At 42.8% G+C, this 10,438-nt stretch overlaps 1 protein-coding gene across 1 annotated transcript in view; it reads left to right on the top strand.

Moving 5' to 3' along the window:
* The first annotated feature begins 112 nt into the window (after positions 1-112).
* The window catches only part of LOC138420211 (olfactory receptor 10AG1-like), a 95,857-nt gene continuing 85,531 nt past the window's right edge, over positions 113-10,438 (top strand). Inside the window, exon 1 of the mRNA XM_069553341.1 lies at positions 113-944. The gene's annotated coding sequence lies outside the window, so the exon portion shown is untranslated. The remainder of the gene's footprint in view (positions 945-10,438) is intronic.

Raw genomic sequence — 10,438 nt, 5'->3', positions numbered from 1 at the left:
TAATGAGTAACTGACGACCAGCGACCCTAAGTGGCCACTCGGCCATTGGTTAGTGCCAGAGTAAGCCCCGCCCCTTCTATAAATAAAGGCGCCCACTTTCTGTCGGATGGAAGATGGCTCTCTGACAGGTGAGGTTGCCCTTTCCCTGTCAGCTAGCTTTCTGACGAGAGTCTTCATCCCTTGTTCCAACAACTCATCTCCGGATTCGTTGGCCTGGAGCAACAAGCAGAACAAGCGTGGACTCCTTAATCCCAGCCCTGTCCAAGGGAGTCGAACTTGGAGGACTTCCCAGTCCCGCTTCAGAGAACCAACGTGCAACCATGGAGAACCTTGTATCGGGGCCAAAGTGCACTGCAGACACATGGACTGCGGACACGCTAGTGTTCTGCCCTCAAAGAGCAGACAGCTTTATTCCCAGACTAAAATAAATTTATTGGAAAGATAAAATTAATACTCCAGAGCGATGTCGGACACACCGAGGGGAGGGGCGGAAGGCCGCGCCTGCGCAGTACCTGCCAACAGCGGAGGGTCCTGGGTTCCGTCCCCAGCAGGAGGCGCGAAGAGAAGCCGCCTGAGGCCACAGGTGCGCAGCCAGGGCCAGAGGCCGACCTGGCTCCCTCTCACTGCTCCTGGAGAAGCTGCTGGAGAAGCCCCCGCCTGAGGCGCGCCGCGATAAAGAGAAGGAAAAGCTGGCGGAAGAACAGGCTGAGAAAGCCAAGGGCGAGTCTGTAAGCAGACCTTGCCAGGTGACTGTGAGACGTTCCACCCTCTGTCCATGGACCCGGACGGGCTCCTGCTGGAGAAGGGCCTCCCCCAGGCCCCAGCCACCTGGCTGAGAACCTTCTGCTGCCTGTGGTTGAGCTGGAATGGAAGGAGTCTCTTCCAGGGCATCCCTGCTGCTCCTCCATCAACCTCTTCAGCCCTCAGAAACCTGTCCAGCTGAGGTTGGTGCTGGGTCTTTGGGAGGACCACCTCCCATACGAGGAAGCCCACTGCCTATGGGGGGCTACTGGTGACCACACACCCAGTGAGGCCTGGCCCCCTGGGGGTTGTAGGGGAGGTCCTGGTGGGCCCGCAGTGGGGGAAACCGTCTGCTCCCCACCCTGCAGCACAGCCCTCCCCTCCAACCTGGGGACTCCAGCTTATGTCCCATGGCAGCAGCAGTGGAGCCTTTGTGTTAGTTACTGTGCTGAGGTGCTCAGGACAGGGCGGTGGGCTGCATTTTCACAGTTGCTCTTGCTCCCACTCCGATTATTGGTAAGCTCAGGCAATAATGTTAATGTCAGCTGACATTTATTTAGCACTTACTTTATGCCAGGCATAAACACATAATCCTCACCAAAGAAATGATACTCGTATTCCCATTTTATAATTGAGAAAACAGAGGCACAGAGAAGTTCAGTAACTTGCTCAAGGTCACACAGATAGTAGGCAACAGAGGTAGTACTAGAACCAGAATGCCTGCTGGAGAAGGGCCCCCCCCAACAGGCCCACAAGTACTGACTAGCCAAGTACTGCTTAGGTGCTGGCACTAAGAAGATAATCTGGCAGCAAGCGAGGACCAACATCATCTTTGGGATTCCTCTTTCATCCTCTGGTCCTTTTTCAGTTTTACCTCCAGGGGTTTGTTGGTTTGATTTTTTCCAAGCCTCTTGGACATGAATCCAGCAGAGCAGACATGGCCTCCTTTTCAAGGGAGTCTGTAGAGCTTTCTGTAGACTCATTGAAAGACATACAGGGTGATGTCTCCTGGGAAGAATCCCGGGAACTGGTATGGAACCCAGAGAAGTTTTACCAAAGGATTCTCATACTCTTTTTTGTTTATTTGTTTTTTACTTTTCATTGTGGAAAACTTTCCACAGGCAAAAGCAAAAGGCTTCCATAATGAACCTCCATGTAACTGTCACTCAGCTTCATAATGCTTAACTCATAACCAGTCTTGTTTTCTGTAGCCCTTTCCATTCCCCATCCTTGATTATTTTCAATCAGTTCCTAGATACTATATCATTTCATCCATAAATATTTCAAAATATATAAAATATAAGAATTCTTTTAAAAAATAGAGCAAAAATACCAATAGAGATAGCAATAATTAAGACTCTAAGGAGTAAGTGTAGTATTCCAGAAAAATAAAGCACTGGTAATAATGTCTACTGGGCTTTGGCCTTTCTTCCTTGAATCACTCATGTGGTAAATTAAATGAGGGAGTTAAGATGATATTTAAGTTTTCACCTAGCTCTAATATTCTAATAGTTTTCATGACTAGGTAGATTATCCTGCACCTATCTGTATACTCTTTAACATACCCTCAAAGTTTTTATTAATATTTTCAGTAGTATTTAATCTATCTCCCCAACGGAATGTCCACTACCTATGGGCCAAAAATTTATCTTCTTATTCACTGCTAGAGCCTCACGGTCTAGTGGACAAATTGTGAAGAGTCTTGTGTGCTGAGCCAAGGAGTTTGAACTTTATCCTGAAAGAATGAAGAGTCATGGAAGGAACTCAGTGAGAGAAAATGTATCACTGGAAGTGTCTTTAAGAAAGATAGGATTTGTGGAAGATGAGAGTAGCTAATGGGAGGTCAATTAGGAAGTTATTCTTGTGATCCTGAGCTAATGGAGCAAAGCCATGAACTAAGGCAATAGATATGAAGATGGAAAGTTTGGAGCTTATGGAAGAGAAGTAGAATTAACTGGGCTTTAAAAGAGACATTCAAACAAAAGACCACTTTGAGGGACCCAAATATGGCCAATGGAAGGGAACTGTGGGCCTCGTTCCTATTCAGACTGAGAGCATCAGTTCCCTCCTGGCAAGGTCTGACTCTTGGTGTGGCCTCAGCCAGTGATTAAGATGCGGGGGGACAGCTGACGAGGGTGAAGCGTGGTGAGTGATGCTGGTCGCCACTCGCAGGTTCAGTGTAGCTTACTCATTACGTACAGTGAGGATCTGGCCAATCAAATCGCAACTACTACAGTGTCTGCCAACTTGGTAGTTATTCAGGTAACAGATTCAAATATCTTGAGTGCTTCAGTAAACATGGATTATATAATTTAATGTATAATAGAATCCTTAAGCCCACAAACTCCAAAGTATCTAAGAGGTTCAGGAACTTGCCCACATTCACTAGGTTAATGGGTAGCAAAGCTAGGCTTTGGGCACAGGCAGAATGTCTCTGAGAGTTCTTACTTTAAAAATTCATGTGACATACAGAATTGCCCATCCACCTAGGTAAAAGATGAATACAGCCATTTAATCCTGGAGATTACCAAATGTAAGAAGAGGAGGCAATAAAATATGAATGTATAACAACTCTTCTTTGTTCAGCTAGAGTCCCTGCCAGGCATCTAATGCCTGAAGGAGAAAGGATTTGAATTCTGTAGAATCACTCAGCAGTTGAGCTCAAGAACATGAAAACAGCTCGCTAAAATGAGTTTGAATTTTATCCCCAAAGAATAAGGAGTCATGAAAGGAATTCAGTGAGAGAGGGTGAAGCTGTTGCCTGAATATCTACCAAGTAGGCAGATACTGGGAGAAGGCCATGGCACCCCACTCCAGTACTCTTGCCTGGAAAACCCCATGGGCAGAGGAGCCTGGTAGGCTGCAGTCCATGGGGTCATGAAGAGTCAGACATGACTGAGCGACTTCACTTTCACTTTTCACTTTCATGCATTGGAGAAGGAAATGGCAACCCACTCCAGTGTTCTTGCCTGGAGAATCCCAGGGATGGAGGAGCCTGGTGGCTGCCATCTATGGGGTCGCACAGAGTCGGACACGACTGAAGTTACTTAGCAGCAGCAGCAGCAGCAAGCAGACACTGTAGTAGTCGTAATTTGATTGACCAAATCCTCACTGTACTTAACCAATAATTTACACTGAACCAGTGAGTGGTGACCAGCATTACTTACCATGCTTCACCCTCTTCAGTGAATCTAGAACCATAAAATAATGCTGGTGAGCTTTCTTCTAAAGACCACCGCAAGAATAATGTTGCAGCAAAAATAGAAATGAATAAACGGCCTTAAGCACAAACCAGTCAAACAGGTCTGCAAGAGTTAAACAATCTGGGTTGTTATTTGGCTGTTGCTACTAACAAACACTTGTAGGTAGACAAGTCTTTAACAAAGCTAATTATTGTCTGACTCCGTATGAATTATGTTCTGCACCTGACGTTCTTCTCCGCCTAAGCTCCCTTGTAACAGTCTTGTATTTCAAAACAGAAAGGTCACAGGCAGATAACCTCAGAGGCACTAGACTGTTACTGATGCTGGCTTGACCATGGATTTTGCAGAAGAAAGGAAAAATGCAACTCTCATCCCTCTGATCCTTTTCACCTACTCCAGACCAGGAGCCCTGACTACAAAACCTCTCTCTATTTCCCTGAGAGAAAGGCACAGTTTTTGAGGTGCTAGCCTTCTATGTTCCTTCTTTACCTGGCAAAGAAATAAAGTTACTCTATGTCTTTTCTCCAAAACCCTGTCCCCATATTTCTATTCAGAAGCAGTGCCAAGATTTTGGCAACATTAATAAAGTGAGGCAGGAAGTTAATCATGTTAATAAACTGAGGCATGTGAATCTCCCTCATGATGGGAACAGAGTTCAAGTTGAGGATCCTGGCTGTGTAAGGCCCCAAGAGTCATTCAGGTAGGTGACAGATTCAGGGAAAGAAGATAGAGGAGCACCCAGATTTGGAGATGTCTTCTAACAGGAATAAGTCTGATAATCCTTTCATGGCAATACCCTCCACAGTTCAAAAGGCGTATACATGTATGTGCATTGCACACTCGCCCTTTCAGCAACAGCGAGGCAGGGATGTCTGGTGTCATTAGCTCTATTGCATAAGGGGAGAAACTGAGATTTAGAGTAAGTGGAAAATCCAGGATGCAGAGCCAAGGTTTCAAAATCCAAGATCAGCTACATGTTGGAACAGATGGCCCTCAAACTTTTGGAAGTAAAGGAGTGCAAATTTCCTAATGGACAGACTTGGAAAAAAAAATTAAACGGTCTCAGCTGGGAAGCTCAATACTGGTATGTTCAACTTAGTCCCCAGTGTTTAAGATTCTCATGAGAATGATCCTTAATCCAACAGCTCTTAAAAATAAATCACCTATTTGTAGAAAAAGCAAAATATCGCTTTTCCACACATATAGAGAGGGATATTCTAACATAAATGGGACTTCCTAAAATAATAATTCTTGTCGAATTTTTCTAAGCAGACACGTGCTGTATGTCTTGGAGGGAAAATCCAAGCCTATATATCAGAAAAATATACCAGGAATTTTCTCTTTGATTCTTTGCAGACTCCAGAAGAATCCTCTTCCAGAAAATCAGGAGTGGAAATGAGTAGCAGGATCTGCTGAGCAGGACAGTTGGGAACACTTTGAACATTAGTATTTAAAACAATACCTCAGATATTGCCAATACTCTGGAATTTTTGCAATTGAAATAATTCATCTTAGTTACCAGTTAACACTTTGGGGAAAGGGGTAAATTATAGAACCATAATTTACCTTACTTAAGAATATCTTTGAGTAGAACGGTGGTTGCCAGGGAACAGAGGGTGAAGGAAATGTTGGTCACAGGGCACAAACTTCCAGTTATAAGATGAATGATTTCTGAGGATCTAACCTACAGTTAACCATATACTTGAAAGTTGCTGTAAATGTTGATTTTGTACCTTCTCACCATAACAAAGACAACGTGGCAGTTATGTGAGGTGAAGGATGTGTCAACTAATCTTACTATAAATATTCGGCAATGTATTTGGGTATCAAATCATCACATTATGCACTTTAGACTTACATGTTATATATCAGTAAATCTGGGAAAACAAAGAATATCATTGAAAGAAATATAAGAAAAATCTGTTGTATATTAATATAGAAATTACTGCCAGTTAGAACAACGCTCCATAGTTGTATATGTGAGTGCCTGCGCCTCTTGCCCTTACTTTGTGGGACAGCAGTCCTGTGCGTCGTGTTTGGAGTTACCATCACTGGTTGTTCACATCTCTAGTTTATATAATCCCAAATATGTTTTAGTATGAACTTGTCTTTTAATTTTGAAAATGGTAATGCCTTTTAATGTCTAGCAAAGGAGATGTGACTTTGATTTAGTAAAACTGGCAGCATTTTGACTTGCTGAGAGAGGTGGTATATCTGTAACTTGTGCTTTAAAGGCAATTTGGGGGTATAAATAATATTTTATATTACAAAAGACATGCAGAATATGCAACCAACACATATAACCACCAAATATAAAGCATCACCAGTACCAGTAAAGCCTCAGTATTATACTGTACTGTACTATAATAAGCTCCTTCCCTCAATATTATTTCTTTTAATTTGGGTTGAAAAATGTAGCTCTTGTGAATTCATGTTCATTAATGCATGATGTTCTCTATGACATTATTTGTTTAATTTTTACTTGTTTTATTTCTTTTCCATCTTTGTCTATTATATCAAATGGCGTGATTTATATTTATAAAATCCACATACACAATCTTTGAATTTTAATGATGAGTTTAGTCCATTTTTATTTTCCTTACTAATGCTTTTGGAATTATTTATGCCTAGGATTTCTATTTTTCTTGATTTTTCCTGTTACTATTTTTAACTTCTTTATTTTTATTTAGATTCATTGATTTTAAAAGGCCATTTATTCCCCTAAACTTTAAAAAAGTCATCATTATCTTTTGTAATTTTTGAAAATAGGTCAGTTCAGTTCAGTCACTCAGTCGTGTCTGACTCTTGACAACCCCATGAATCACAGCACGCCAGGCCTCCTTGTCCATCACGAACTCCTGGAGTGCACTCAAACTCATGTCCATCGAGATGGTGACACCATCCAGCCATCTCATCCTTATCGTCCCCTTCTCCTCCTGCCCCCAACCCCTCCCAGCATCAGGGTCTTTTCCAATGAGTCAACTCTTTGCATGATGTGGCGAAGTATTGGAGTTTCAGCTTCAGCATCAGTCTTTCCAATGAACACTCAGGACTGATCTCCTTTAGGATGGACTGGTTGGATCTCCTTGCAGTCCAAGGGACTCACAAGAGTCTTCTTCTCCAACACCACAGTTCAAAAGCATCAATTCTTCAGCACTCAGCTTTCTTCACAGTCCCACTCTCACATCCATACATGACCACTGGAAAAACCATAGCTTGATTAGACGGACCTTAGTCAGTAAAGTAACGTCTCTGCTTTTGAATATGCTATCTAGGTTGGTCATAACTTTTCTTTCAAGGAGTAAGCGTCTTTTAATTTCATGGCTGCAGTCACCATCCACAGTGATTTTGGAGCCCCAGAAAATAAAGTCTGACACTGTTTCTATTGTTTCCCCATCTATTTCCCAAGAAGTGATGGGACCAGATGCCATGATCTTCGTTTTCTGAATGTTGAGATTTAAGGCAACTTTTTCACTCTCCTCTTTCACTTTCATCAAGAAGCTTTTTAGTTCCTCTTCACTTTCTGCCATGAGGGTGTTATCATCTGCATATCTGAGGTTATTGATATTTCTCCCAGCAATCTTGATTCCAGCTTGATTTTCTTCCAGTCCAGCGTTTCTCATGATGTACTCTGCATAGAAGTTAAATAAGCAGGGTGACAATATACAGCCTTGACACACTCCTTTTCTTATTTGGAACCAGTTTTGTTGTTCCATGTCCAGTCCTAACTGTTGCATCCTGACCTGCATACAGATTTCTCAAGAGGCAGGTTAGGTGGTCTGGTATTCCCACCTCTTTCAGAATTTTCCACAGTTTATTGTGATCCACACAGTCAAAGGCTTTGGCATAGTCAATAAAGCAGAAATAGATGTTTTTGTGGAACTCTCTTGCTTTTTCCATGATCCAGTGGATGTTGGCAATTTGATCTCTGGTTCCTCTGCCTTTTCTAAAACCAGCTTGAACATCAGGAAGTTCACAGTTCACGTATTGCTGAAGCCTGTCTTGGAGAATTTTGAGCATTACTTTACTAGCATGTGAGATGAGTGCAATTGTGCGGTAGTTTGAGCATTCTTTGGCATTGCCTTTCCTTGGGATTGGAATTAAAACTGACCTTTTCCAGTCCTGTGGCCACTGCTGAGTTTTCCAAATTTGCTGGTATATTGAGTGCAGCACTTTCACAGCATCATCTTTTAGGATTTGAAATAGCTCCTCCGGAATTCCACCACCTGAACTAGCTTTGTTCTTAGTGATGCTTTCTAAGGCCCACTTGACTTCACATTCCAGGATATCTGCTTCTAGATGAGTGATCACATCATCGTGATTATCCGGGTCATGAGCATCTTTTTTGTACAGTTCTTCTGTGTATTCTTGCCACCTCTTCTTAATATCTTCTGCTTCTGTTAGGTCCATACCATTTCTGTCCTTTATTAAGCCCATCTTTGCATGAAATGTCCCCTTGGTATCTCTAATTTTCTTGAAGAAATGTCTAGTCTTTCCCCTTCTGTTCTTTTCCTCTATTTCTCTGCATTGATCTCTGAAGAAGGCTTTCTTATCCCTTCTTGCTATACTTTGGAACTCTGGATTCAGATGCTTATATCTTTCCTTTTCTCCTTTGCTTTTCTCCTCTCTTCTTTTCACAGCTATTTGTAAGGCCTCCCCAGACAGCCATTTTGCTTTTTTGCATTTCTTTTCCACGGGGATGGTCTTGATCCCTATCTCCTGTACAATGTCACGAACCTCATTCCACAGTTCATCAGGTACTCTGTCTATCAGATCTAGGCCCTTAAATCTGTTTCTCACTTCTGCTGTATAATCATAACGGATTTGATTTAGGTCATACCTAAATGGTCTAGCGGTTTTCCCTATTTTCTTCAATTTGAGCCTGAATTTGGCAATAAGGAGTTCATGATCTGAGTCACAGTCAGCTCCCTTTCTTGTTTTTGATGACTATAGAGCTTCTCCATCTTTGGTTGCAAAGAATATAATCAATCTGATTTCAATGTTGACCATCTGGTGATGTCCATGTGTAGAGTCTTCTCTTGTGTTGTTGGAAGAGGGTGTTTGCTATGACCAGTGGATTTTCTTGGCAAAACTCTATTAGTCTTGCCCTGCTTCATTCTGCATTCCAAGGCCAAATTTGCCTGTTACTCCAGGTGTTTTTTGACGTCCTACTTTTGTATTCCAGTCCCCTATAATGAAAAGACATCTTTTTTGGGTGTTAGTTCTACAAGGTCTTGTAGTTCTTCATAGAACCGTTCAACTTCAGCTTCTTCAGCATTACTGGTTGGGGCATAGACTTGGATTATGGTGATATTGAATGGTTTGCCTTGGAAACGAACAGAGATCATTCTGTCGTTTTGGAGATTGCATCCAAGTACTGCATTTCAGACTCTTTTGTTGACCATGATGGCTACTCCATTTCTTCTGAGGGATTCCTGACCACAGTAGTAGCTATAATGGTCATCTGAGTTAAATTCACCCATTCTAGTCCATTTTAGTTCACTGATTCTTAGAATGTCGACGTTCACTCTTGTCATCTCTTGTTTGACCACTTCCAATTTGCCTTGATTCATGGACCTGACATTCCAGGTTCCTATGCAATATTACTCTTTACAGCATGGACTTTGTTTCTATCACCAGTCACATCCACAACTGTGTATTGTTTTTGCTTTGGCTCCATCCCTTCATTCTTTCTAGAGTTATTTCTCCACTGATCTCCAGTAGCATATTGGGCACCTACTGACCTGGGGAGTTCCTCATTCAGTATCCTATTATTTTGCCTTTTCATACTGTTCATGGGGTTCTCAAGGCAAGATTACTGAAGTGGTTTGCCATTCCTTTCTCCAGTCGACCACATTCTGTCAGACCTCTCCACCATGACCCGCCCATCTTGGGTTGCCCCGTGGGCATGGCTTGGTTTCATTGTTAGACAAGTCTGTGTTCCTAGTGTGATTAGATTGACTAGTTTTCTGTGAGTATGGTTTCAGTATGTCTGCCCTCTGATGCCCTCTTGCAACACCTACCATCTTACTTGGGTTTCTCTTACCTTGGGCGTGGGGTATCTCTTCACAGCTGCTCCAGCAAAGTGCAGATTCTGCTCCTTACCTTGGATGAAGGGTATCTCCTCACCGCCACCCTTCCTGACCTTCAATGTGGGATAGCTCCTCTAGGCCCTCCTGTGCCAGAGCAGCCACCGCTCCTTGGATGTGGGTTAGTAGTTCTAATTCCCAAGAAGTTATGAAATGGTCAAAGAAACCAGAAAGTTTGACTGAGAAAGGAGAGTTTGTTCCACACTCTTTGCCCATTTCTGGTCAGTCCCTGAAGGAGACATTGGGTTCCTCTTGGCATTCGCAGATCGGTATAAACCCATGGCAGTTTTCTGCCATTAGCCTTATGAGGTCACCATGGAACCGCAGAGCAGGGTTCCTCACTTGCTTTGTGCAGGGCATGTCATTCATTCACACAAGCATACCATACAGTTAGTAAAGTACAGC

The sequence above is a fragment of the Ovis canadensis genome, chromosome 15 (genome assembly GCF_042477335.2).
Source record: "Ovis canadensis isolate MfBH-ARS-UI-01 breed Bighorn chromosome 15, ARS-UI_OviCan_v2, whole genome shotgun sequence".
NCBI classification, from domain to species: Eukaryota; Metazoa; Chordata; class Mammalia; order Artiodactyla; family Bovidae; genus Ovis; species Ovis canadensis.
Note: the sequence above shows the minus strand (reverse complement) of the source record. Positions and strands in the feature narration are given on the sequence as shown.